Source organism: Thermobia domestica, unplaced genomic scaffold (genome assembly GCF_964235325.1).
Source record: "Thermobia domestica unplaced genomic scaffold, izTheDome1.hap1.1 HAP1_SCAFFOLD_99, whole genome shotgun sequence".
Taxonomy (NCBI): Eukaryota; Metazoa; Arthropoda; class Insecta; order Zygentoma; family Lepismatidae; genus Thermobia; species Thermobia domestica.
In genome coordinates, this window is record NW_027655887.1 from 489,912 (window position 1) to 517,120 (window position 27,209).

The window sequence follows — 27,209 nt, forward strand, 5'->3', positions numbered from 1 at the left end:
TCGGAGTTTGAATTTCTAGTCAATCGCTCAAGCACCACTCTGTTAGAATAACGGTGGATCTGACCTTTATGATATAAAATGGTAAAGTGTTTGTCAGTGAGGAAATTGAAACAGTTCGAGGTGGGGGGAAATTAGTGTGTGCCTAAAATATACTTGTACTAAGAGAGTATTCTTGCAAGTGTTAATTTCTGAACGCATTCCAAAAGAAACTTCTATTCGCAGGAAAATATCCCTGCACAATATGGAAAAGGTTATGGTTTCTCAGTTCACGGTATTTTTCTCACAAAAAAACTTGAAAAATCAGTTTTTCATAGTTTATAAAGGTACTCGGGTACCCTATGTGAGAGCATCTCCATAAACTATGCTCATAATTGTAATTTGTGTAATCAGTAAACACCACGTTAAATTTAAGTTACAAATATGCATAATTGCAATTTTTATGAATATTTGTTCAAAGTAGTTTACCTAAAGCATAGAAGAAACTTACTAAAAAATAGGTACAAGTTGAATAACACAAATAAGCCATTACTAATACAAGTATACATTTTCTACAACTCGTAATTTTCCACCTTAAAACAAATCTGAAATCGGGTTTATTTCCTGTTGGTAACTTTTTCGTGGTAAATCATCCGCAGCGGAATAATGTCCATCCTTCAGCCAAGAAATAACTAGCTCGTGTACTTTGAGCTTGTCTAGCGGTGGGCCATTAACATTGATGAACAACAAGTTAGACAATGTTTGAGCACTTAGTCTATTTCTAATATCAGTCATCTGTAAATTCATAAGGGAAAATCCCCGTTCGCACTCTGTCGTGGAAATTGATAATACTTCTACCCGATTTCTCCAACTCCTCATTGATAATCTGCTTGTTAGACTTAAGTCTGATAACAACTTTTCTTAGTCAGTTTTGAAATACTCAGCAAGAAGTATAATCTCTCTATCACCATACAACATCTTTTCCATATCGACCATGTCAGTTGGCAGTGTCGACTCATGGAGAACAGAAACTTCATCTACCACGCCTTCAATAGGGAATCTTGTGAATAAATTATCAATTAAAGCCTGATAAACTGATGATTTCTTATTTGTTTATAAATTTAATTTTTGTAATTACACATGAAGGTTTGATACCATTACCAAGTTCCCTCCCCCGTCTAGAAAGCGAAAGGGAACGAGGTTCCTGGAAAGTGTTCAGAGGTGAATGGGAATTTCCCTCCTTCTTCCCCTTCAATTACCACACTGCTGTTTGCCATGTGCCAAATTACGATGAATTTCAATTAAATTATCATAGTATAATTATTTCCTTGTTGAATTATCAATACTTTTCAGTGGAAAAAAGGATGAAATTTGGAAGTTCCAAATTAAGGTAAGTAGACCAACGTAAAGGGAAAAAAGTGTAAAATTTTCCATATAATTATGCGTACAATCCAAACTTAAAATTTCCGTGTAATTAAACTTACAGTACAAATTTTATGCCTATTTTAGTCACAAGTTTTTGGGTTGATTGACCTGTGCTGTAAGCGCTCTATATAATAAACATAAGCTTCCGCAATTATTATAGTAGAAAGCAATGGATATATGAAGGCAAGCACTGTATTTTTTGTTTCTGATTTTTTTTCTTAAATAATCCATCGTTTTCGATCATTTTTACAAACCAACTCACTACCAATTTTCCATATATAGAAAGTGCCCCCTCCCCCACACATACATAAAGGAGAATTTAAAAAAATGCTAGGACACATTGTTTATTTTTAATAAAGAGTTAATACACTAAATTTCAGCTCCGTAAATTTAACGGCGTGCGAGATACTCATTTCTTTCGCAAAATTTCGGATCCTCACTACCTCCTTAGGATATTATGCATTATAATGAAAGCAATATAACATCCCATTTTGGAATAAGGCCTAACTATATACCAAAAGTAATTTCATTTGACTTTGCAATTTGACTGTGATGATCAGGCACACATACATTCAATTCTTTATATAATAATTTGTATATTACAGTGATTCAAAAATGTATTTTTTCCAGAAGTTAGCTCCTCTAAAAACTCACAGATCTCAAAAGCCAAGTTGTAGTGTAAGTCCTATTGCTATTATTACTATTAAAAATATCAATATCCAAAAGTGCCTGAAGTTCTTTTTTCACTTGGTTAGATATACTCACCTCAGGTAAGTAGACAGAAACAAGTGGAAAAGGAAGGGAAATGAAGGTCTTGAAAGTAAAACGAAGACAAATTTACCAATCTTCAAAAGATACTGTCTACAATGCAGTGAGCAGAGAGGGTCGGTAGACCATACTGAGTCGGTGGGTCGCAGTGGGTCATGGTGGGTGGTGGGTCGCAGTGGGTCATGGTGGGTGGTGGATCGCAGTGGGTCACAGTGGGCCACATGTTGTTGACCCACGACCCACTGACCCACTCAGAAAACTTGACCCACCGACCCACTGACCCATTCCATCTCTGATCCGAACTTGTGTCTCCTCCGCTCCAAATTAAAAGATAAGTTGTGCTGGAATTTGATTGCTGGACCATTAATTTTCGTCAAATTAATAGCATAATATACAGCAAAACCAGCATAAATTGTTGCTGGATCCAACATTGTTTTCCAGCTTAGAGGTCTCCAACAATATTTGGCTCTTCTAAAATATCGTCGCCACTATCAACATTTACACGTCTTGGTCGTTTCCTTGAAGGGTGATTTTCCATTATAAAGATGTTTTTATACCACCAAAAGCGCTTGTAGACAACAAAAGAACTCCTCACAACACAATACGATGTAATCGAGTGCAAAGGATTCTTGACCTTCAAACGTAGGGTAAAGGATCATCTTTTACATCAACAGAAACTTAGCTTGAACACCTACGCCTTAGCCTGCAGCAAATAAACCAATTTTGTATGCATATTGTAGTATAGAGGACAAGTATTAGGCCTATTGTATCTGAACAACTATTATATTCCTACTTCATATTGGTTTTCTTCATTATATATATAATATTAGTTTGTAGTTAACTAAACGCTATATGTTTATTGTCGTTATATATGTACGTGCATAATATCTTTATATATATTCCCATGTGACATTCCTGATTGTACTTTTGTTGAGGTTAGGTGGTAGAGCAGCCTACGGCTGAACCTCGCCTCGTGAATAAAGGCATTTTCAATTCAATTCAATTCAATACGCCCCAATTCTTTCGGTTCGTTCGCGCTTGTAGCAATATTGCATTATCGCATTTTATCAACTTTCGCTTTCAACTTATATAGTGTTGCCAGATCTAGAAAATAAAATTACTGACAGATATAGGGCCATTTCTACCATCTCCCACCAAACCTATAGGGCCATCCTACCAAACCAGTGTTTGAATTAAACTTCCGAACTAGAGGGGGATGTTTTTGATAAATATATAGAACGAAAATACTTATTCCATGTAAAAATATCATGTTATTTCTGCGAGCCGGGCCGGGGATAAACTTTGACGAGAGGGGATTTCCCCGCCATCCCCCAACATTAATCGCTAGTAGTAATGTGAAAAAGACAGAAACAACAGAAATATCACATTTCGCAGCAATAGTGAGTCTTATTCGCTTTTCAGACCAAAAACAGAAGTTCATGTATTCGTGCGCGCCCGCGTGTATGTGTTTGTGTCGCAAAATAAAGTCCTAAATCGATGCTGTAATAAATTTCCAATTTACAAAGCTTTTCTTTTTTAGAAACTAAAGAAGGTTTTAATTCTGAAAATCAACCTTGAATAATAATAAATCTCATAAAATGTCTGTTGCCCCAATCACTTTTTTGTTCCTGGAGGCATTAACGCTCAGCTTAGAAGACTCAATAAATGTAAAACACTAAATATACAATTAAATGTAATTCATAAATGTTGCGAGACTGCGAGAAGTCTCGCGAGACTTCTCGTGCGAGACTTAACTGAGTCTCGTCTTGCGTCTCGTCTCGCATGGCTTAGTCTCGTCTCGCGTCTCGCATAAAAGTTTCTCTCTCGTCTCGTGGCTCGTCTCGCAAATGCGAGACGAGACGAGACTTCTCGCGTCTCACGTGCATCCCTAAAAAGCAGTATATTGAAAATTGAAATAGTGCAAGCCATCAAGGACATGCGAAGGAAGAAGGGAACTGGAGACGACGATATATCAGCAGAATTGCTCAAGGGATTAGGAGACAATGTAATGAAAGTGCTAATTTCACTTATTAACAAAATCTATGTAGGTTGAGAATGGCCAAATTATTTTCATGATGTTGGTTGTATTACCCAAGAAAAAACAGAGAAAAGTGCAGTGATCACATAAGCATTAGCCTTATTTCCCACACTACAAAGATTAATGAGCGTAACTGAACAACCAACTGGAAAGTAAGATAGAAGAGACGCTGGAAAAAGATTAATTTGGATTTCGGAAAGAAAAAAGCATCTGGGATGCTATTGGATTGATTAGAATTATATAAGAATGAGTTCTTGACGTAAAGAACGAGTGTGTTTGTGCTTTATCGACTGGCAAAAGGTCTCGACCAGGTCAGTTGAATCAAACTTCTGAAAATACTTAAAGAATTCATGGTCAACTGGAGAGACTGACGACTCATTCGCAACTCATTCGCAACCTGTACATAGGACAACGAGTGGCATTGCGCTTGGATGTAAGAGAAACCAATAGTGTGGAGATCGGGGAAAGAAGTCAGACAAGAATGTAGTATGTCACCCGAATTATTCCATATTTACAGTGAATGTTTAATGAAGGAAGTATTAGTGGGAAATGGAGATTTCAAGATTAGAGTGGAGATTGTTTAGAAGGTGAGCTATACAGATGATACAGTTACTATAGCTAGAACCGAAGAAGGACTACAGAGGATGATGGATAAAATAGTTGGCATTGGGAAACAATATGGGATGGAAATCAATGTCAATAAATTGAAACTCATGAGAATATGACGCCCTTGCGGGTCAGATTGAAGCACAGAGAACTTGAAGAGGTAAATAATTTCAAATATCTGGAAAGTATTTTGACGAGAGACTCCTACTACACCAAAGAGATAAAGTCAAGAATTGCCATAGCCAAAGAGGCATTCAACAAGAAAAGATCAGGCTTATTATTGGACTAAGCAAGAAGCTAATCAAGTGCTATATATGGAGAATTGGATTGTATGTTTCAGAGACTTCGATATTTCGGAAGGTAGAGAAGGAATATTTAGAGAACTTCGAAATATGGTTTGGAGGATGATGGAGAAGATAAAATGAACGGAAAGAATAACAAACGAAGACTTTTAAAACGGGTAGAAAAGGAGGATGCTTTTAGCCAGCATCCTTCGTAGGAAGGCCAATTAGGTTGGGAATCTGTTACGAAGAACTTATCTTCTTCATACCGCCATAGAATGAAAGATGGAAGGAAAGCGATGAGAAGGAAGAAGGAAAACACAACTGATCAATGATTTGAAAAATACAAGGAAATATTGGGTGTTAAAAGAGGTAGTTGAATTCCGAAAAACGAGTAAGAAAAATTTACAGGCCCAAACCTAAGAAAAAACTCATTATTCCCATTACCTGCAGACAGGCAGAATACTTAAAAATAATAACAATTAACTAACTCTATGGCCTATGGAACCCAAAGTTTTCAATGCCGCATTTACGAAAGCTCTCCACCGACTTCTATCTTTAGCCAACGCCATCCAGTTTCTACTTTCTGCGAGATCCATCTTATTGTCCTCCCATCTGCGCCTAGGTGTTCCTACTGGTTGCTTTGCGATTGAAATTCCAGTTAAAACTTTGAAGGCGTTCCTATTTTCGTCATTCTGACTACATGGCCTCCCCACCTAAGCCTTGTAGATTTGATGACCCTAACAATGTTCGGTAAATATGTAGTTCCTCGTTATAAAGTTTCCGCCATTCCCCATTCCCGTTTCTCTTGGGTCCGAATATTCGTTTCAGAACTTTATTCTCAAATACTTTCAGTTTACTTTCTTCCCTCAGAGTAAGCGACCAATGTATTTAGTTTTCTCTCCATTTACTTCTAAACCCTTGTCCCTGGAAGCGTTTAATAAAACCTCTACTATTCTTTCTATTGTTCTATCATCGCTGTTAAATTTACATAATATAATAATAATAATAATAATAATAATAATAATAATAATAATAATAATAATAATAATAATAATAATAATAATAATAATAATAATAATAATTTAAGAAAAGCACATACATTAGTGATAAAACACAGGCTAATGCACAGACAGAATTCTCACTGCTTTTTAATTACAGGAAAGCTTTAGGAGTTCGTTCGTGGCTAAGCGGATGGCGTACGCGTCTTTGGCGTGAGAGACCCGGGTTCGAATCCGGGCGGGAGCTCATATGGTTTGGATTCACTTAATCAGTAGGTTCACGTCCCATATAGCCTTGCTGCAGAAAGGGACGTTAAACTCAAACTCAGGAAAGCTTTAACGAAAAAAATTCAGGACTATTTGATACAATGTTCTAATATTTACGTTGCACTGCTTAAGAAGATGATTACACACGAATACACTCGACGTGCTTAAATTTTCTATTTCTTTGTACAAAAATACATAGTGTGTTTTAAAAGCTCTTTCCTTCAAATATTTTTCCTGTTATATCAGGTATTTTTAATCACTTCAGATAAATTAATAAAAGTCAATCTCATAAATCTTATTCATTCGAAACCCTTTCTGTTATGAATTTGTGTGTCAACTGTGTTTCCATACTCCATTTTCAAAATATTACATAGAAGTTCCTTTAAAGAATATAGAGTCTACTGTGCTTTACGTTTAGTAGTCAATAGTTTTGCAGCTTGATACGAAAGTATTAATTATTTGTTTCGGAAACATAATCCACAGTGTCCAAAATGATTTCATGTATAACATTACCCTTTATAGAAATGATATATCGTTGTTTCCTTTAAAACGAAGAGTATTTCAAATACGTATTATTTATTTTTTCCATGATAAGGTTCTTTCATACCTTTCGCTTCTTCAATAGCCTATTACTTACCTATTATTAGGAAGCATAGCATGCTTCATAGTTCAGGTATGTAACGGAAATTTGAAGGTCGGTTCAGGCCCGTAGACAGCTAAAAAATGTAGGGGGGGCGGTAGAAGTTAGGGAGGGCCCGATCCAAACATATTATAGTTCATTTGCTAGCCTACCGTGAAAATTTTAGGGGGACAGCAAAAATTTAGGGGTCCCACCCCCTAGACCCCCCGTGGATACGGACCTGGGGCGATTGTCCTGAACTTAATAGACAATATCTAGATTTTTTTCTTATTGTAGGTATAGTTTGTCATAACTTCCTTAATTATAGAGATGAATAGCAATAATTCCATTATGAAATAGCCTACGCCTCTGACGAATTCCATTATTACTTCAACATCAGAAAAGCAGAAGGATTTTCTGTCATTAAGTTGAAAATTCGATAGCAATGTTGATGTATAAGGAATTAAAAATTTTCAAGTTGTTAATAAATGTTACGTTGAATTGAAAATAACACGTAAAATTAGGTTACATTACGTACGTAATTTTATTATTTGGAAGGTGATCTAATGCCACTGCACTTACATTTCATGGTATGGTTTCTTAGTTTGTTCCCAGTCAATTTGTCTTCCTATAAACATTTGATCTTCACAGCCTACATGAGTTCTGAACTTTTCTGTCCCATATTACTTTTCCATTACACTAGTAGAAGCAGTGAGTGGGCAAAGGAGAGTATTCCACAACACATTACTTCGGAAATAATTTTTAAAAAGCACTTGCCTGAAATATTGTTACTTATATAAAAATATCGTATTTACTCGAAGGTAAACACCTTTAAATACACAGTTTGTATTCATATGTGTGTTGGGAATCGTTCTTCTTTATCTTGACAGAAAAGTCAAATAGTGATAGTGTTTTGTAATTTAGCAAAGACGTTATGTCCCATCACTATTATTCCCTTACTTCCTTCTTCTGCCACTTAGATTGTTTCACATGTAGTTTTTCGTCCTCAAGAAGTTTACCCCTACACTTGAATATATATATATATATATATATTAAGAGGCGCTCATATTCGAGTAACGGTATTTGTATTGGACATTAATAGCGTATGTTGAAACCGTTCATTTTGCAAAATATCATAAATGAATGCAATGAGATTGGATATTTAGCTATACAGAAATTGCTATCGTAGAATATTTTCCTTTTTCCACCCAATGATTTAATTATTTCAATTTTTGCTCATTTGCACCTGTGGAACGTCTCCTTATGATTAATAATAATGAAGATGATCATTTAATCTAGAACACATAATTATGGGATGTCAAATTAAATACTTCATCTTATTCTTTGTATTATTTTCTTTCTCATAAAATGAACCACAGTTTAATCATCTAAACTTAAGGATATGCTTAGCGTCTTCAATGCATGAGCTTTAGTTGAGTTTGGATAACAATTTTCAACGTCTCCCTGCTTTCTTTAAAGGATATATCCCGTTGCAATGATGTGAATAGACTTCGGGGAAATGGCTGAAATTCAGCTCAAATGTAGAAGAGACTATGTAGATTCAATATACCAAAAGCAAATTGACCTAAAATAGATGGAACATAGTAAAATATGACGAAAAATGAATATTAAAGGGAATGGAAAATCAATGACAAAAATGAAGTCGTCCATATATCTAAAAAATTACAATAAGAAGATGATCAATTGAAAACTTATTGCAAAGACATAATGAAGAGCTTAAAAACGATGTAGAGCACGTAAGGTAAATATAGATAGAACTAGGGGTAAAAGTAAGGGGGCACGCAGGAGGATGCCGTTACCCCACTTTTAAAAATATCCAGTATCCTCCCACTAAAAAAATATAATGGGCAAAGATAGGTACGGGGGACGGCATAACTTTATGCGTCTCCCTACGTTGTCAGATGCACTTTTACCCCTGGATAGAACATTGTCAAAAGTCAAATTGTTTGAGCAAAATCAATAACAATGATAAAGTATATGCATCTTCTGCGAATTACCCACGGCGTTCCACGCGGAGGTTACGTGCTTGAAGTATCTTACATCTGGATTTGGAATCTTCAGATTCGATTTAGGCTGCAATGTGACTTTTGATTTGATCATGTGACATAGTCTGGTTCTTATGGCAAAACGGTCCTTTTAGTCATTAAGACAACGAAAATTAAAAAAAATAGAAAGGGAACCAGACAGCATTTATACAATACCATTAAACAAACCAGTGAGTCTTTCCAGACCTTCTCATATAAGCTAGAAAATGGGTATGTAGTTTATCATACTTTACGGGCACTCACATTTCTGCGGAGAAAGTCGACGCACACGGTGTTTGTCCCTCATAAAGCCCACTTTTAAATCACCACTACTATTAGGTATACATTGACTAAAATGCTATGTCTATCTGTTTCTCGTGTGATAAAAAAATAGTTTGAAAGTGTTCCTGCACGAATTAGCTTATAACGGGAAACAAAGTTCTTCCAGGTCAAAGGAGGCGCGAAAAAACAGACCACGAGATAAGTACTCTGTAGAACGCTTAGCTGGAAATGGTCGTTTAAAAGAGTACACATCCTTCCCTTCCGTGCAGGTGGTCGGGTGAGGAATGGTCGCTGGACAGGAACTCAAAATATACTATCATAAAAGATTTTGCGTCGGTTAGTGTAAAAAAAATATAATGAAGAATGGTCATTGGGAGAAATTTCATTGCAATTAAGAATTAACAGCAATAACGGCAATGCTACGTCCAATATTGAAGAAAAGAGATACATGAAGTAAACAAATCTTTGCAAACGATTATAACTTAAATTATTTCGATCCCAGCTCATGCTAGGTGGGCTTTGTGATGGGCAAGCACCGTGTGTGTGAGTTTTCTCGTTTCCTTTTACTTCCTTCACTCCACCATTTTGTTCATTATTATCTTGATCTCCTTATCCTTGGAGTATAAACGTGGAAAGTTAAACTAAAATTAAGAAATTATGATATTGGTTGTATTTACTTGAAAATAAATTGTTACACATTCAGAAGTGTTCATACATTGGCAAATACATGTTACAAGCTTTTGCACACATAAAAGTAAAACGATTGTCCATTATTTATTAGAATCTTTGTTGTGAATTTAATTTACAAAAGAATAAGATATCAAATTACATGAAGAGGAAAAAATATTACCTCTTATCGATTGACACGCAAAAGTGACTGGTTCTTGTAAAGACATAGACTGAAAATCATCTTTCTAGATGATATATGAACAAGTGTTTAGAGCAGTGCTTTCCAATGGTGACACCCTATTATTTCACAAAATTTGCCACTTTCGTGTTCTTACAGTCATTAAAAACCAAAACATCTAGTGCTATAATTTTGGTATTCCTCATTATACAATCTCATTTTCGCGTTCTTACAACATTAAGAACAAAGACGTCTAGTGCTATCATTCAATGTTACTCGCGCAAATTTCTAGAAATCAGCACGTCTACCAGTTAATACGCTGAATGAAAAGAAGGTACTTCTATTTTATTAGAAGTTCTTCATTTGTTTAATGTTCGGAATTTATAACAAAAAATCTCGTGACACTCTTGATGCTTCCATGCAACACCCCCTGGATGTCGTGACACCCAAGTTGGAAAGCTCTGTTTTAAATTTTTGCAAAGTAATATGTTTAAAAATCAGTTGTATGAAAACTACAAAGTGCTTACACAAAGTAAAGTGCTCCACAAAGTTAAGGATTGTCATGATGCCATTTGATTTGCGTATCGCACGTTTAAGAAACAGGATTTAGCATGGTTTAGGAACGGTCCGAAGCGGTTACGGGTAGCTGATCGTAAGTCGATCAGATGCTAGCCTACTTTGTTTCTTTGCTTATATTTCTACGATCTTCAGTAGCTCTTCTGTATTAGTGATATGTACTTTTATTATTATTATTATTATTATTATTATTATTATTATTATTATTATTGGTTTATTGTTATGATAACTATTATTTTTCTTATTATTTTTATAAGTCATTAATAATTATAACAGGTAACCTACTCTTTCCAACTAGTCGCAGGTCTAGGGCGAATACTTGTAAGTCAACAATTAACTTTACAGTTGCGAGTGCTATACCGATAAGTTATTGCATTAAGTGTATAATTGTGTAGTCGTAAGTGACATAACACTGATCGAGGTTGAATCGTTACAAAAAGTTGGTTTCATAAGCCGTGGAATTTTCCAGAAATTTTGATGTGAATAAAAATTTCTAGGATATACATTATTCGAATTTATGACTGATCTGTTAGTGACGTCACGTACTTAGCTGCCATGGGACTGCATCGGAATGGTATCGTTCGTGACAGCCTGAGGTAATTGGCAGTAAATATATTTAGTTTTTCGTGCTATAGCAACATTTTAGATAGCAGATAACTCAACTAAGCCGGATTGTAAGGCAGGAAATAAGTCGTATACATGAACTCGACAATGAAACTTGAATGTGCGAGGTACAGATGATCCAAGGAACATTCCGCGGAATAGAACCATAACAAGTGAGGATGTTCTCAAATGAATCTCGCTTTAGCCATCGTTAGATTTCTGACGATTTCAACAATAATCATTCGGTAAGAGCGAGGAATGCGACTATGCGAATTTCTTCAGCCAAAAACAACCTTGGGAGGTAGTCCAATCATGATTTGTGTGGACGCAAACACGTCTCTCCAAATTGTTGATCAACATCGAAAACACATCATAATAATGTATCAGTATATATGTGTCAGTATATAGCTACATAACTTCAGTGGAAGCAATTAATCCTGAGTTTCTGTACATGGATAACAATGCACAAGTGTCCCACATTTGTACTATATCTGAATTTCTTAAGAAATGAAGTGTTGCCGTTAAGAGTGAACTGCATGCTTGTCAGACCTCGGCATTATTTGATGGATTGCTCAGCATAACCTACAACACGAAAAGCAATTTCTGAACTACAGAAGTCCTTTTAGGAATTAGTTTCATAATTCTCAGTATGACTGACAATTCTATCCAGAGTCTGGAATAGAATATCGTGCCTATTTGGTTTTTTGGCGGCGTTTCTCAAATTTATGGTGCTTCTCAAATTTCAAATCATAAATGTAGTTTCTTTTCTTAAATATGTTTGCTACGGCATCTTCGTGTAAAATGTATTTTCTTCGCTTATTATAGGGCAATCTTCATCCTGGGGCACTAGTGGTGTTTAGTTTTATTTAGTAATATGATTTCCTGTTCTACACAAGTCGACTAAAGTTTGTGATTTCGATAATACTGACAACTACGTATAATATTGTGGCTTAATAGATGTTATATTTTCTATGAAATATTATTTTAGTTTAATTTATTACTGAGAGGAACAAATTGTTCTATTTAATTTCATTACAATTCTGTTACTTTTCTCTTGTGCGTGTCTTGAATCTTGAATACTGTGAGTATCTTGAATAAGTATGCTACTCTTTTTGTATATGCAAAATATATTTGTTTGCATTTATATATGAGTTCAAAAGAAGTGTATATTTCACAAGACATTCTCCTGTTATGACACTAACCCTACATTAAGCAGTGGTAATTCAAGGTAAACGCACTGCTTTGGTGTACATGCTATCGACTTCATGAGCTAGGAGCTATGCGTAAAAACCATCATTTTGTGTTAACACTCAATTACATCTGTTGATTAGATAGTTAATTTTGCGACAATAGTTCATCTTAGAATGAGAAGAATTGAAGATCTTCCCTGATCACTTTAATTTGCGCAATACAGAGTTAAATTTCAATCAAATACGGGAAGAACCTGCCAATTATCCTCAGGCATCATTCGCTTTGCAAATTAGTCGGGTCGAGTCCCTAAAATACGAAGTTAAGTAAATTGCACGATTGCAATGTTAAAATACCTTTCGCTGAGCAGATCAAGTTGACAACTTATATGGCAAAGATAGCTCGAAAGTAAAGGTTTAGAAAAGAGATAGACGCTAGTTATCACTCACTTCAACGTTTGTACTAATTGCGTTGCATTCTTCTAGTTTATCGGTTTGAAAATGTAAGGCTATTTTTCAATCAGTTTGCAGACCTTTTTATTTGCAAGACAAGGATTTGTTTAGGTCAGATGTGTTTATTTTATAATTTGCGGAATGAATACATAATTAAAACTAGTTTTCCAATGGAAGAGTATTGAATGAATTATGGTGGTTGTATTCAACCATAAACTGTAAGTTCATTCTCATATAGCCTCGATGCTGAAAAGGGTCGTTAAATTTTAAAAAGTCAAGAACAAGCAAATGTATATACTGCATTATAAATATTAGACTCTTTGTGGTATTATGGCTATGCTACTTTATAGTGGCGAAAAAATAGGATATGCAGTCAGTACATGGAGCATTTGCATAAATTGTCCTGAAGAAATTTATATGCCTAAATTGGTAAGTCTACCAATAAAATATATAAGGGAATCTATATAATTGCCGCAGAAAGTATGTAAGACTATCACAAGTACTGTATATCTAAACACTAATGTATTGCAAAACATATTTGATTTTCTTTTGTGTCCTGCTATTTGTAACACCGAAAATCTAAAGTTTGCTGAATTAATAAATTATAGTATTAGAAGTTACATATTTCACATTCATTTCATTAACTATCAAGAAAATCGATTTATTCATGCTTTACAATAAATATGTTTCTTTTCAGATGTTGACGTTATGAGACTTCTTCGTGCAATGCTATTGACTTAAATGTCTCTGCTGAACATTAACACTTGTTTGTTGATCATTACTTTCTGTCCGAACTTGTTGTCCTTTAGATGAAGATCCTGAAAAGAAAATTAAAAACTATTAAATTACGAATTGAACGTCATAATAATTAATCCGTTATAAGTATCCTAAATATGCATTAAAATGTGAGATGGTTTGGTTTGGTTTATGCATTTAAAAAATATTAGTTTCTATTCCATAGCTCACTTTAACGTTTATCCTATAATATAATAAATTTTGTTGTACCTGTCTTGATCTAAAGATTATTTCAATAAGACTAACGTTGCATGTGATAGTCCTTGTAGAATATTGTTATCATTTGGTATAATTATTCCCTTCATAGAAGTATTAATAAATAAAGGAATGGCTTTCTTCCTCCATGTCTCAATTAGTTTCAGTGTTATAAGTTTAGAAACTCCCAATCAATCCTTGACATAAACACTTAGGAAGAGACTAGTGGCGTTATTTGAGGAGGACAGGAAGCAATTGACCTTTTCTGAATTTAAGTAAGACATATATTTTATCAATTGTATACTAATATAGTAATAAAAAAGTGAAATTTTCATAATAGGAGAGAACCTTGTGTCCTCGCCAAGTAAAATCTGAAATGACGCTGCAGGAAAAATTTATCAAAAGTTACAATTATTAACAATTAATAATAGCAATTTGAACAATGTTTTTTTGTTTATGTTCTTCATTTTAATGCTTGTTAACATAGCTTTTTCGATTTTCACCAAAGTTTATGCCGTCACTTCGGCACTGAAATTGTTGATTAGGTATATTCCATTATATTTCCGATGATTTGCGCAGTTGCAAATTAACTTTAGTGAAAAGAAAGGATTCATAAACACAAAAGCTATCAGATATCGTGAGTAAAATTATATAACATACGATAATATTGAAAACAATTAAGGTAAGAAGTTTTAACAATTGGAATGTATGTCATTGACCAAAATGCTGGATGCAATAAAATATCTGTGAAAACTAGTGTAAAAGTATATAATTATCTTTTTACTTCTATTATTCCCATATTCATATTTGTTAATTAATTTATTAAATGAATGAGGGAATAAGGAGGATATAGTACATGGAAGTCATTATCACAACATTTTGTAACCAAGGCAAAAGAAGTAGCCCTCTCCTACTATGATTCAATTTTGAATGAGATATGCAAAAATTGACCCGCACAATAATACTTAGTAGTCCTAAATAAAGCCTCCGATAGTCCTGCCATTCTGGATAATAGAGAGGGTCGTTTCAATGACCACATTTTGTCAACATACCGATATTGTGATGTCTCGGAATGACATGTAATATATGGAAACAAGTTTGTTCATATATTACGAGTTTGTCTAGACGTTTAGTATGGTTTTATCCAGTTTCATGTCGGGAATTTCTGAAATTTGAAGCCTGCTACAATGCAGCACGGACTTAAGCTTTATTGCAATATGTCATACACGGCCGGAGAAAGGCGTTATAAACTTTAATGAGATTATCGCATTGTCAAATGTTGCTTGTAAAATTTTACACTATAGTTTGAATTCCCAGAATCTATGGATCTTAGTATTAGATAATTATGGATTACTTCGTACACAACTTCTTGCCTTGGAATGGCTAAGTTGTGTGATTTAGTACAGTTGTGTGATTTAGTTGTGTGATCTTGGGCTGCCAGATAGAGAATAAATCTATGCGCATTGTAGAGCACAGTCGTCCTCAAAAATAATAATCGAGAAACATTGTTTACACATCACTTACATACGCTATGTGAAATTGTAGAGACAATGCACAGTCTTATTGAACTGTAGTTTGTTCAAAAAAGTACGATGTTCTTTCTTGCGGATTCTGTAGCAAAGGTGTTGTTGTTGCAGTGTAGCTTGGCGAGATATCCCTACGCCTAATTCTTTAACTGTATTCGCAAAATTTGCAAATCAGAACGCAACGCAAATAATGCAACAAGTAATTATAACTGGAAGTTGGACTCACGACAGCCACATGCGTTGACAGTGGCCGACTAGAATCACCGTCTGGAGGTGTGCAGTTCTATAAATTTAAGGAATACTCGGTAATGTTTCCTGCACCGGATTATCACTTTAGAAAAATGGATCTCCTATGAGAATTGTACACAGCTAGGGATTTAAATTCAGGACAGTTTCTAAAATCACTAGAAGTTGTTGTATGGTGGAGTTGAACCATCATGTTTCTCTCCATCGAATGAAACCATCACAGCAGATAGTTAACTGCTGAACTTCATGAAACGCACTGCAACTTTGCCCACCAACATCCAAGAATTTTTCAAAAGAAATGGTGATTCCATTTCGCACGACAATGTACTGACAAATAACAGAAGCTGACGTTGTACACTCTCCATAAGTTGCAGCATGAAACCTTCCTTCATCCTTCACAGATGTTTTAATTTTTATTATTTATTTTTCCCTCGTTTGAAAGCAAACTGTCTTACAAGCGTTTGTGTCATTGCAGACGAGCCAGCCATACACTATGGCATTATTGTTCGACAGCTCTATACTGTTGGTAAGTTGGAAAAGTTTAACTCATGGGAGCCACATAAGTTGACACTGCCAACCAAGAACCACCATCTGGAGATGTGCAATTCTATGAATATAATCAATAATCGGGAAAGTTTACTACACTGAATTGTCACTTCAGATGAGAAATAAATGTTCTTGACAATCGAACTGTGTGAACAATGACTGGATTGTGAGTAACGTCCAGGACAATTTCCTAAACTGCCGTTTCACTAAATAGAAGATGTTGCTGGTACGTGGTCTATGGTTGAATTAATTTATCATGATATTCTCAGGGGAGCTGAAATCACCAATACCGATCGTTACAGTCCTGAACTCCGTCAAAAGCACTATAAACTTGTCCTCAACCATCCATCAATGGTCAACATACATTATGTTCTTATGTTGTACAAAAACACACATTCACATATCACTCAAAGAAGAGTGTGCTTTCTTCATAAGTTGCTATATGGAAGCTTTTCTTATCCACCGTACTCTCCCAATATCTCTTCCGCTGACTACAACTTCTTCCATCATCGACTGATTCTTGGGAGAAAAAACTTCTCTGGTGATTGGGTGGTTGAGGAGCATTTCACAGATTCCAGACTTTCCGCCATGGAAACTAATCGTTGGCTAACCTGATTAACCAGTAAAGGAAATGTATGTGGTTGCACAAGTCAAATATTTTGATTAACCAGGTGTTGTAGTTTTCATTTTGAGGGGTTGAAAATCACGTACCTGGGGAGGACATTTCATCAGTTTATCAGAAGAGCCACAGGTTAATACGAATGTTATTCTTCTTGATAACAATGATACATCAAGCACAACAACTGATTCTTCATAAGAATAATATTGTTTCAGATTTTCTTACCGATATAACGATTTAATTTCTGTAATAACAAGCTTAAATTAAGATTGTATGAAATAATTGAACGATTTGGGCGAACATAATGGTATATCACATTTTCTAACTTTCGGGTAAACTGGTATAGAAGATAAATCATTCCCATGCACTTGAATGCAATGACACACACTAAACAAGCTTCCTGTACCTTCAGTAGGCACATTTCCGACATAAAACTATCTACATGCTCTTCTGTGGTTCAATGATAACCAATTCCACTTAATAACTCAGTTTCATCGTAAATATCGCTTACCAGTATAAAATTGAACAGTGTTAGAAAGATGCTTTCTTCCTTTTTCTCCATATTGCAATGCATAATTTCCACAATTATAAACGTGAAGAATAATAATTACATTATGAAATATTCCATTATCGTATTATATTACGATTCTGTCAGATTCCACTGTTTTATGAACAAATCACAGGGATATCAAATCTTGTCCGGCTAGAGTTGCAGTTGGAAACCATTATGTATCATATTGAAAAACAAGTTTCATCTTTCTTTACTCCCAATGATCTCCAAACATGCTATCAACATCGCTATGACGCATCCAAAGAGCTCGAAAGAAATTCCCATTCTTTGTAAGGGAAAAGTAAATTGCGTCATACTTCTTAAAACTAAAAATATAAAGATAGTTCACTTAGCTATGAACTCAACATATCTAGTGATCTTTCGAATAGCATTTTTCTTCCAGCATCACTATAAAAATTCTTCGAGAAATTTTTCTGACACGTTAAAAATAACAAGAAATCACGAACTACTTCATTTTGAAAATATTGATTCCATTTCACAGGTAACGATATGAAGGCCTGAACATTTAAATTAATTGTTGTCTGTTTGAAATACAAGGGAAAAGTGAATTGTTCCACTTATAATTATGCATAGTAACCTATAGGTTATGCATCTCAGTACATTTGTGCAATAATCTGGGTTGCTCTCCAAATATGGACAAGTATGTTTAGGGGTGGAGCTGTCCCTTTTATTCGAAAGATGCAGACTGAAATAACCGACTTCAAGAGGACTGAATAAAATAGAACTTCTTTCTAAAATATAAACTGACTTGAAGAAAAAAGCAATAGAAAGCAGAAAATAATTTGTTACTGTTATCCATATTTTTTGTTGAAGTCATGTCAAGCAAAACATATTAATACCTCATAAAATCACCATAGAAAAGATTTTACATTAGCAGGGGTGCCAATCTCCCCAAGACTATGGTGCCAATCCCCCCAAATTAACAAAGTATCCCCCTCATATTTAATTTTACACCTCTTCCTATCACAACACGTGAGGTAATTGGTAGTACTCAAGACTCACATTACAGTCACACACACTAAATTTAAATGTAGTTTATTTCAACGTAAAATTGATTAATTTATCTTTGTACACTTTTCAGTTTGTAAGACAAAAAATGAAATGTAAATGTTGTGGAGATTTCGCTTATGCCCGAGTTTCAGTTATGTAAAAGATATACATAACAAATTTTGAGAAGATTGGATAATATATAGAGCTTGCACACTTTGATCACTTTGTAAAAGTAGAAAAAAAATTAAAACTAGATATCACAAACTTAAAATAATACTAAAACTAGACACCAAGATTAATATATATATAATAGCCAAAACGTTTGTTACATTAATCAACTTTAAATGATACTATCCGTTCTTTTGGTCGATCGGTGACGACTTTTCTGTGATGCTCGACTATCTTAAACAAGAATTTTTGTTGTTCGTTCCTGACTTCAAACTTTTAAACTTTTTTAATAAGAGAAATTCCACTTTCTCCGGTACACTTAATAAAAAAATTAATTTTACTTTTTAACTGATTTAAATTTTCCTATACACTTCGATGTTCACTTATAGTCAATATTTAACTGATTTATTTTTTACACGTATGTTTATGTTAAAATTAGCCTTTATTTAGGTATATTGTTATGTTTATTTTGACAACTATTAACCAAAAGCAAGGCTACATGATAATAAGTAAGACATATTTTCTTAAAGATACAGAAAAAATACATAATTCTAAAAATTGTAAGATGTAAAAATTGCATCTAGTTATACAAGTAAAAGTGAATAACAAAAACATTGAACTTAATGAATCTGACGTTTTAAGAACATTTGTCTTTGTTCACTGGTTAGGTAAACTGATTAATAATGTTCTCAAATTTTCAATTTCACACTTAAAATTAGTGAGTTATTTAACCAACTGTCTCCCATGCTTATTCTGAGGTAAATTTTTACAATTTTGATCCCACTCATGGTTCTCTCAGCTGAGCAGCTTGTTACAGAGAGTGAAAGCAGAATTCTTTAGAGCCCATTTAAATTTGGAAATCCAAATAGCTGCTTTAAACACCTGTATGGTTTAATACGACCTCGTTTAATCCAGAGCTTCATAGTAGCTTCCATGCTGTCTTCCTCTTCATCATCAATGTATTTTTCACCTAAAGCTTCTTGAGCATCTTCTGAGACTAATTTACTACCATTGTTTTTATCTTGCTTGATAATCTTACTTTTTGGTTTGGGTAACAAATCAGAAATGTCTATGTTCTGGTGTGAGGCCTTGTATACGAATGAAAAGATTTCTAGCTCAGCTACTGTTTTTTCACTATCAAAATGGTAGAAGTCACATAGTTCTTGCATCATACTTGACCGGAGACCTTCATTCAATTTGTTAAGTCTATTATGGGAAAAGAAAGCCATTTGAGTCATTAAGGCCAAGGATTGGTTTGAAAAGCGATCAAGTAATTGAGCAGTCAGTGAGTCAAGGATCTTAACGTAAACGTCAACTTTAATTTTTCTTAAAGGTTCAGTTATTACTTCATCAACTGCCAACTCGTCCATAAACGTTTTCCTCTTCCGAGAAAAATTCCCCCCAAATTTTAATGACCCCATTGGCGTCATGTTTCTCCCTTGTGTGCACCCCTGACATTAGGCATCAATTTGTTCAGCTTGGCACAACTTTAGAAAATAGTATAGATAACAGTAATAAATTACACTAGCCAACAGTGAAAATGTAACTGGAATGAAATAGATGTTCGTTAACTATATCGACCACGCTGATAACGTAAACGATAAGAAAAACTGGAATTAGCTCTCGTTTCCAAGTTAAAGGGGGTGCATTTAATTACATTTATTATATTTTATTAGCATTCATTGTCATTGTCCATATAGGTTTCAAATCCCGCTGATTGTAGACAAAGTGATTATGTTCCCTGCAGGCAACAACAGCTATGTGTATTTTGTCGCTATTTTTAGCCCGGGCTCGTAGCAACAATGGAGAGGGAAAGGAAAGGAGAAGGGGAAGGAGGAGTGGAGCATGTTTCATTTAAGCATAGTTTCTATCTGTTACAAGCTGTGTTATGATCTTGTGCTGGAAGAACGTGTTATTGAAGTGAAGTTTCCGTGTGGTCGTTGTAATTCTTGTGATTCAATATGCCTCGCAAATGCGAAAACAGTGCTAACTGTTTTTGTTACATTTGCGGACAGGCTACATTGAAATCGCAAAGAAGGCCAATAACGCCATATATTAGGAAGGCATACAGACTGTACTTTTGATGTGAAATCGGGGACCAGGACAAGCCCTGGGCTCCTCATGTATGTTGCATATCTTGTGTCCCGAGTCTTCATTCGTGGTTAAACCGTAAAAGATATTCCATGGGCTTTGCTATACCCATGATCTGGTGAGAACCATCAAACCATGTGGATGATGGTTACTTTTGTATGACAACTCCGTTAACACATGGTATTTCCAAGAAGAAAAAGTCTTCCTTGGTATATCCTAACGTACCGTTGGCCATACGACCAGTGCCTCACGGAGATGGACTGCCTGTTCCACCTGATTGTGATAGTGACGAGGGTGGTAGTGAAACTAGTGCTGCACCATCACCTTCAAAACCCAGTTCTTCGAAAGATCCTGATTTTATGTGTAACGATGAGTGTACAGAGAATCACAAAATAACACAGTGTGAACTTAATGACCTAGTGAGAGATCTGGAATTGCCGAAAGATAAAGCTGAACTGTTGGCGTCAAGACTACAACAGTGGAATTGCCTTAATAAGACGGTAAATGTGACTGCATTCCGTAACCGCCATATGTCATTCCTTCCATTTTTCGAAAGTGAAAAGAACTTGGTATTTTGTAGTGATGTAGATGGACTAATGGCAGCTATGGGCATTGACTATAAGAGTGATGAGTGGAGGTTGTTCATCGACTTCTTCAAAATAAGTCTCAAATGTGTCCTCCTGCATAATGGCAACGTGCTTCCATCGATTCCGATTGGATATGCACCTTACATGAAAGAAACATATGATAACATGAAACAATTATAATTGCGATTGAACTAACGTTTAAATGGCAGATTTCCGGGGATCTGATAGTCATAGGCATATTACTTGGGCTACAACAGGGCTACACCAAATACTGTTGTTTCCTGTGCCTCTGGAATAGCCGCGCCAAAGCACTTCATTATAAATAGAAAGATTGGCCTAAGCGTCAATCATTTGAACCAGGACCTTACAATGTTATGCATGAAGCACTTATCGAATCCAAGAATATAATTCTCCCTGCTCTTTATATAAAACTGGACCTAATGAAAAACTTTGTTAAGGCCATGGACAAAACTGGGGAAGCATTTCTCTATTTGCGCGAGAAATTTTAGTCTTAGTGAGGTGAAAATAAAAGAGGGGATTTTAGTGGGTCCCCAGATAGTAAACTGTACAAAGATGAACATTTCAACACCATCCTGACAGGTGATGAAAAGTTAGCTTGGTATGCCCTTGTTCAAGTATCAACAAACCTTTTAGGAAACAAGAGGACAGAAAACTATAAGGATCTTGTGGCAAATCTTCTGCACTGCTACGATAGACTGGGGTGTAACATGTCCTTAAAGTTACATTTCTTAGATTCCCACTTGGACTTCTTTCCTGACAACTGTGGTGCTGTAAGCGACAAGCGACGAGCGTCATGCTTCCACCAGCAAATTTCGGACATGGAAATGAGATATCAGGGAAAGTGGAATGTATCAATGTTGGCCGATTATTGTTGGACACTAATCAGGGAATCACCCGCAGAAAATTACTAATGCCAGGCAAAGCAGTTGCGCCTCCAGTGACCTTCCTCCGAGGGATAACTACAAGGTAAATACATAGATAAGCTTATATAGGCAATAACGTAAAATTATCATAACTTCAAAACGAAAGCTAATCTTGCATTTTCATTAACATTTTCGTTATCAGCACACCCGAAAACATAAAGATTAACTGTTCTCATACCAGTTACAGAAAAAAAGCTAAACTTTGTTGGCTAGTGTTATTTGCTGTTTTTAAGCGCTTTAGTATTATTATTATTTTCTGCCTTTTACTGTTTTTTAAGTCGTTTCATATTTTTTTAAATAAAGTTTTTTTAAGAATTAAAATGAGAGAAACGCTTTTATTTGTTTGAATAATCTTAACTCGATATAATATATCTACGATGGAGAATCAATATTCTTGTAGTTGAAAAGAAGCTGAGTATTTGTTTTATCTTTATTCATTATGTTATTGACGGGGGATTATTCCAAGGTGCTACAAGTGATTACGAATGTAATTATCATGTTTATTTTGGTGTAACTGTTGTTTGGAAGATCTAAATTGTATCTTACACGTTCACCTTAGCAGGCACGTACGGAAGAATTTGTTTTGAGAAGGATCCAGAGTTTTTGTAAGTCCAAATTCAATATGAAGTTAAATTATATTAAAATTTGTAAAATCATTCGTAAAATTAAGTTAAATTTCTAGAAAAGTCGGGATTTCGGGGGGATCCGGACCTCAGGATACACCTCTTGTGTACGTCCCTCGTGGCTCGGAAAGTATGCAATAGTGAACACTACATCTGAAGAATTTGTTTTCATTTCACATACGATTTAGTATTCTTCGGGATGAGTTTGAAAAGGCTATATCCGAGATTAGGAATGGAAAGGCAACCGGATAGATAATATACCAATCGAATACATTAAAAATATAGGAGACAAGGGAAAGAAAGAATTGTTCCGACTATGCAATGAAATACATGAGATAGGGGGGTGGCTAAAAGACTTCCTGAAGACGATCATGATACCGATGGCTAAGAAATCGAACCCAAAAGATGTGAGGATTATAGAACTATTAGTGTCATATCTCATGCAGCTAAAATTCTGTTCCGAATACTGACCAGAAGGTTATATGAAAAAAACAAATGAAGAAGTTCAGGAAGAGCAGTTCGGGTTCAGAAGAGGCAAGGGCACAAGAGATGCTATTGGATTATTAAGGATGATCGGTGAAAGATTTATAGAAAAAGGGAAAGAGGTGTATGTTGTATTTATCAATCTAGAAAAGGCTTTTGACCGCGTGAATTGGAATTGCTGTTGGAAGTTCTAAAAAAGATAGGGTTGGAATGGAAAGATCGAAAACTCATAAGAAACTTATACATGAACCAACAAGTAAGTGTTAGGATAGGGGAAGAACTGACGGAAGAGAGTGCAATTGGAAGGGGAGTTCGAGAAGGATGCTGCCTCTCGCCAACACTATTTAATGTCTATCTAGAAGAGATAGTGAAAAAGAGTTTACATGAGGATGACGGCATTTCGGTAGGAGGTAGAATGATTAGATGCATAAGATTTGCAGACGATATGGCGCTTGCTGCAGAATCTGAAAAGGAAATCAATAAAATGTTAGAAAACCTGAGGATGGGCTTTGAACAATATGGGACGGAAATAAATGTTAGAAAGACGAAAACCATGGTGATTGGAACGAAGCGGTCTGTGTCAAATGCAAAAGTGTGGGGGGGGAGAAAATAGAACAAGTGAATAGTTTTCGATATCTGGGTAGTATTCTTAGTATTGACATGAAGTGTGAACGTGAAATAAAAGCAAGAATAGAAATGGCGAAGGAAGCTTTTAGGAGAAAGAAAAGTTTGTTTTGTGGGACCTTGAATAAAGACTTGAGAAAAAGACTCATACAGTGCTTCGTGTGGAGTGTTGTTCTGTATGGGGCAGAAACATGGACATTACGTAAAAGTGATGAAAAGCGACTGGAAGCCTTCGAAATGTGGGTGTGGAGAAGGATGGAAAGAATTAGTTAGATGGAGCGGAAAACGAATGAGAGGGTGTTAGAAATGGTGGGGGAGAAAAGAACACTTTTAGGTATTGTTGAGAAGAGGAAGAGAAACTGTTTGGGACATTGCCTAAGAAGAGATTGTATCATGAAGGACGTGCTAGAGAGTATGGAAGCAGGAAAGAGAGGGAGGGGGCGAAGGAGACTACAATTAATGGATGATATAAAAGCAGAAAGATCATACGTGAAGACGAAGAGGTTAGCGGAGGACCGTGGAGCATGGAAGCTTCTCAGCTGCTGCAAGTGACCTGCCAGTAAGGGCAGAATACCTATGATGATGATGATCACATACGATTTTTCTCAGGAGCTTCTTCGTGGCTAAGCGGTTAGCGTACGCGGCTTTGGCGTAGGAGCCTCACGTTCGATTCTCGGCTGGAGCTCATATGGTACGGATTCCACGTTAATCAATAGGTCCACGTCTCATATAGCCTCGCTACTGAAAGAGACGTTAAACTCAAAGCCAACTTAACAATTTTCCTCAGCTCATGCCCATTATCCCAGTCTCCCCTATTTACATACCTTATCTTGACCTGCCATGAAAATATAGAAACTTGCAGCAAGGGTTAAACAATACAACATAGTCCGAAATTGCTAATGTCTAGAAGATTATACTTTTTTTATTTGCGACAATACCCTTTAATTAGTAAAAACTAATGATCCTCTGCTGCCAGATCGAGGACTGCATGTTTTGTAGTAAGCAAAAGATAATTCTATGGCTTAAATTCATTCAAATTAATTCATTACAATGCTAGAAAGTTCTCAAAATGAATTTTGTCCAGCTATAAATTCAAATATTCCTACTGCGTAGTGTATAAAAAAAAATTAGAAAGTCATTCCACTGTTTCCGAACGCTGACAGAAGGCAGGTGCATTAAATATTATTTTCACACAGATGAGTAACTGAGGAGTTACTATTCTCTCTCTGTGTGTAGTATATGTGTGACAGGCAGTATTTGTAGTTTGAGGGAAATTTTATAGTAAATTTAGTAAAAAGGAAAAAAAGGATTTTTCGATAAAACCCCTTTTCAAGGGAAATTCTCGTGCTGTGTGATTGATCAACATAAATCCTTAAAATTTTCCTTGTTCTCCAGAAATGAACCAATAAAATAGCAATAGTTTCTGTGTGTGTGTGTGTGTGTGTGTGTGTGTGTGTGTGTGTGTGTGTGTGTGTGCTGGAGTTTCAAAGTAGCATAATTTCCACCCATTGTTGGCTGGGTGTATTTGAGTGTTTAAAAAAGGACAGACATTTTTTTAAAAGGAAAAAGCAAATGAATAAAACAAATGTGGTTTGGCACTTCCTTCAATATATCTGAATTAATCTTATCACATAACTTCTATCATAGGAATTGGATACTAACAAACTAGGGAATATTTGATAAGAAAAGGAAAATGTTTGTGCCCAGAGAGGGAATTTTTTTTTTTTTTTTTTGAGGAAACCTACGAACACTGGTGACAGGTAGAGGTAAGTGTTTCGCTCAGATCACTTATTTGGAGGGGCCGCGGTGGCTCAGTGGTAGAGCGTTCACCTCTGGCGCTTGGGGTCTCGGGTTCGAACCCAGCCCCTGCCAAGTGAACTTTGTGGTGGACAAACACCGTGTGCGTGGGTTTTCTCGGGGTTCTCCCGTTTCCTCCCACTTTCTTCATTCCACCATTTCATTCATTACTCATTATCAAGGTCTCCTTTAGCCTAACCGCCATAACCGTGGGACGTAAAACTCAAAGATTTCATTTCACTTATTTGGAGCTACATTTTGTGCTACTCGTTTCTCTTATTGCGTATTCCTGAAATGTTTGTATGTGGGAAAGGTATGCACTTAACTTTTAACGCTCTCTAGGAAAGACAAACTTAATATTTTAAAGTGGAAACTGTGCTAGAAAAACCAGCGAAACCCTGCCATAGAAATAAAAGGTGCGAAATATCGCACTAAACTTTCTCGCTTGAATTTCTTAAACTAAATCGTGTTATCCTGCAGTTATTACTAAAATATTTGTGAAATACGATCAAAATTACAAGGCGTTTCGGAAAACTTTATCCGAAGAAAACTCACCCCCAAAATAAAGTACCACTTGTAGACATTTTTATAAGAAATAATTTACGCAGCATTATAAATTAAAAATGAAATGTTTATTTATGAAGTATGAACAAAATCGTATAGGTAGCTTTTTAAGAAGATATTCATAAAGAACTCGTCTCCAAGAATGAACTTCACTTTCTGGATTTTCTCCAGAGAAGTGACTTAGACAACAGTATAGGATTGTTAATGAAATATTGATGTTTGGCATATAAACAAAATTGTTAAGACCGTTTTCCAGAAAATTCTTCGTCTACACGAAGAAACTTCGAAAAACTCCGCTAGAGAATCTTATAAATATCTTAACTTTAAAAGTTGGTTCGAAAAGTGTTGAACGCTATTGCTTCTAGTTAAAGTTTCCAACTGACTGATATTTTACCGGCTGACTGGTACTTTTGTCAGGTTCCACTACGTATTTCAAGGTTTAAAATACAATTATGCTTCATCTGTTTTAAGAGTTATGACCGGTACCTGAATTTCTCTCTTTCTTCTTTTCTTTTCTTTCTTTTTTTAAACCTCCGATTTGGCATCCCTATCTTGGCAGTTGCAATGACATTCTTTATGTGTTCATGCTTAAATACTGACACGAAATATTATATTAGAAATCAGGGGGGAAACTTTATTTACTTATAACAAACACCGAAATTCGGGATCACAATGTTCTATAAAGGTAACCAAGAAAGTTTTGTCGCTTTTTCATCCACTATCTTCGAACATCGATATATCACCTAAGACGTCAAGATCGATGGGGGAAGATCAAAAATAGCCCCCTCAGCATCGACGACCTTTTACCCACGTTCTGGAAGGCCATGGATTCCATCGCGGTAGAACTTGGTGGGCCGTGAAGCGAA

General features: G+C 35.5%; 1 long non-coding RNA gene across 1 annotated transcript in view; it reads right to left on the bottom strand.

Annotated features, from left to right (window-relative positions):
* Nucleotides 1–9,955: 9,955 nt before the first annotated feature.
* Nucleotides 9,956–27,209, bottom strand: part of LOC145676346 (uncharacterized) — a 36,942-nt gene continuing 19,688 nt past the window's right edge. Inside the window, exon 3 of the long non-coding RNA XR_014129372.1 lies at nucleotides 9,956–13,792. This is a non-coding gene — a long non-coding RNA (uncharacterized LOC145676346). The remainder of the gene's footprint in view (nucleotides 13,793–27,209) is intronic.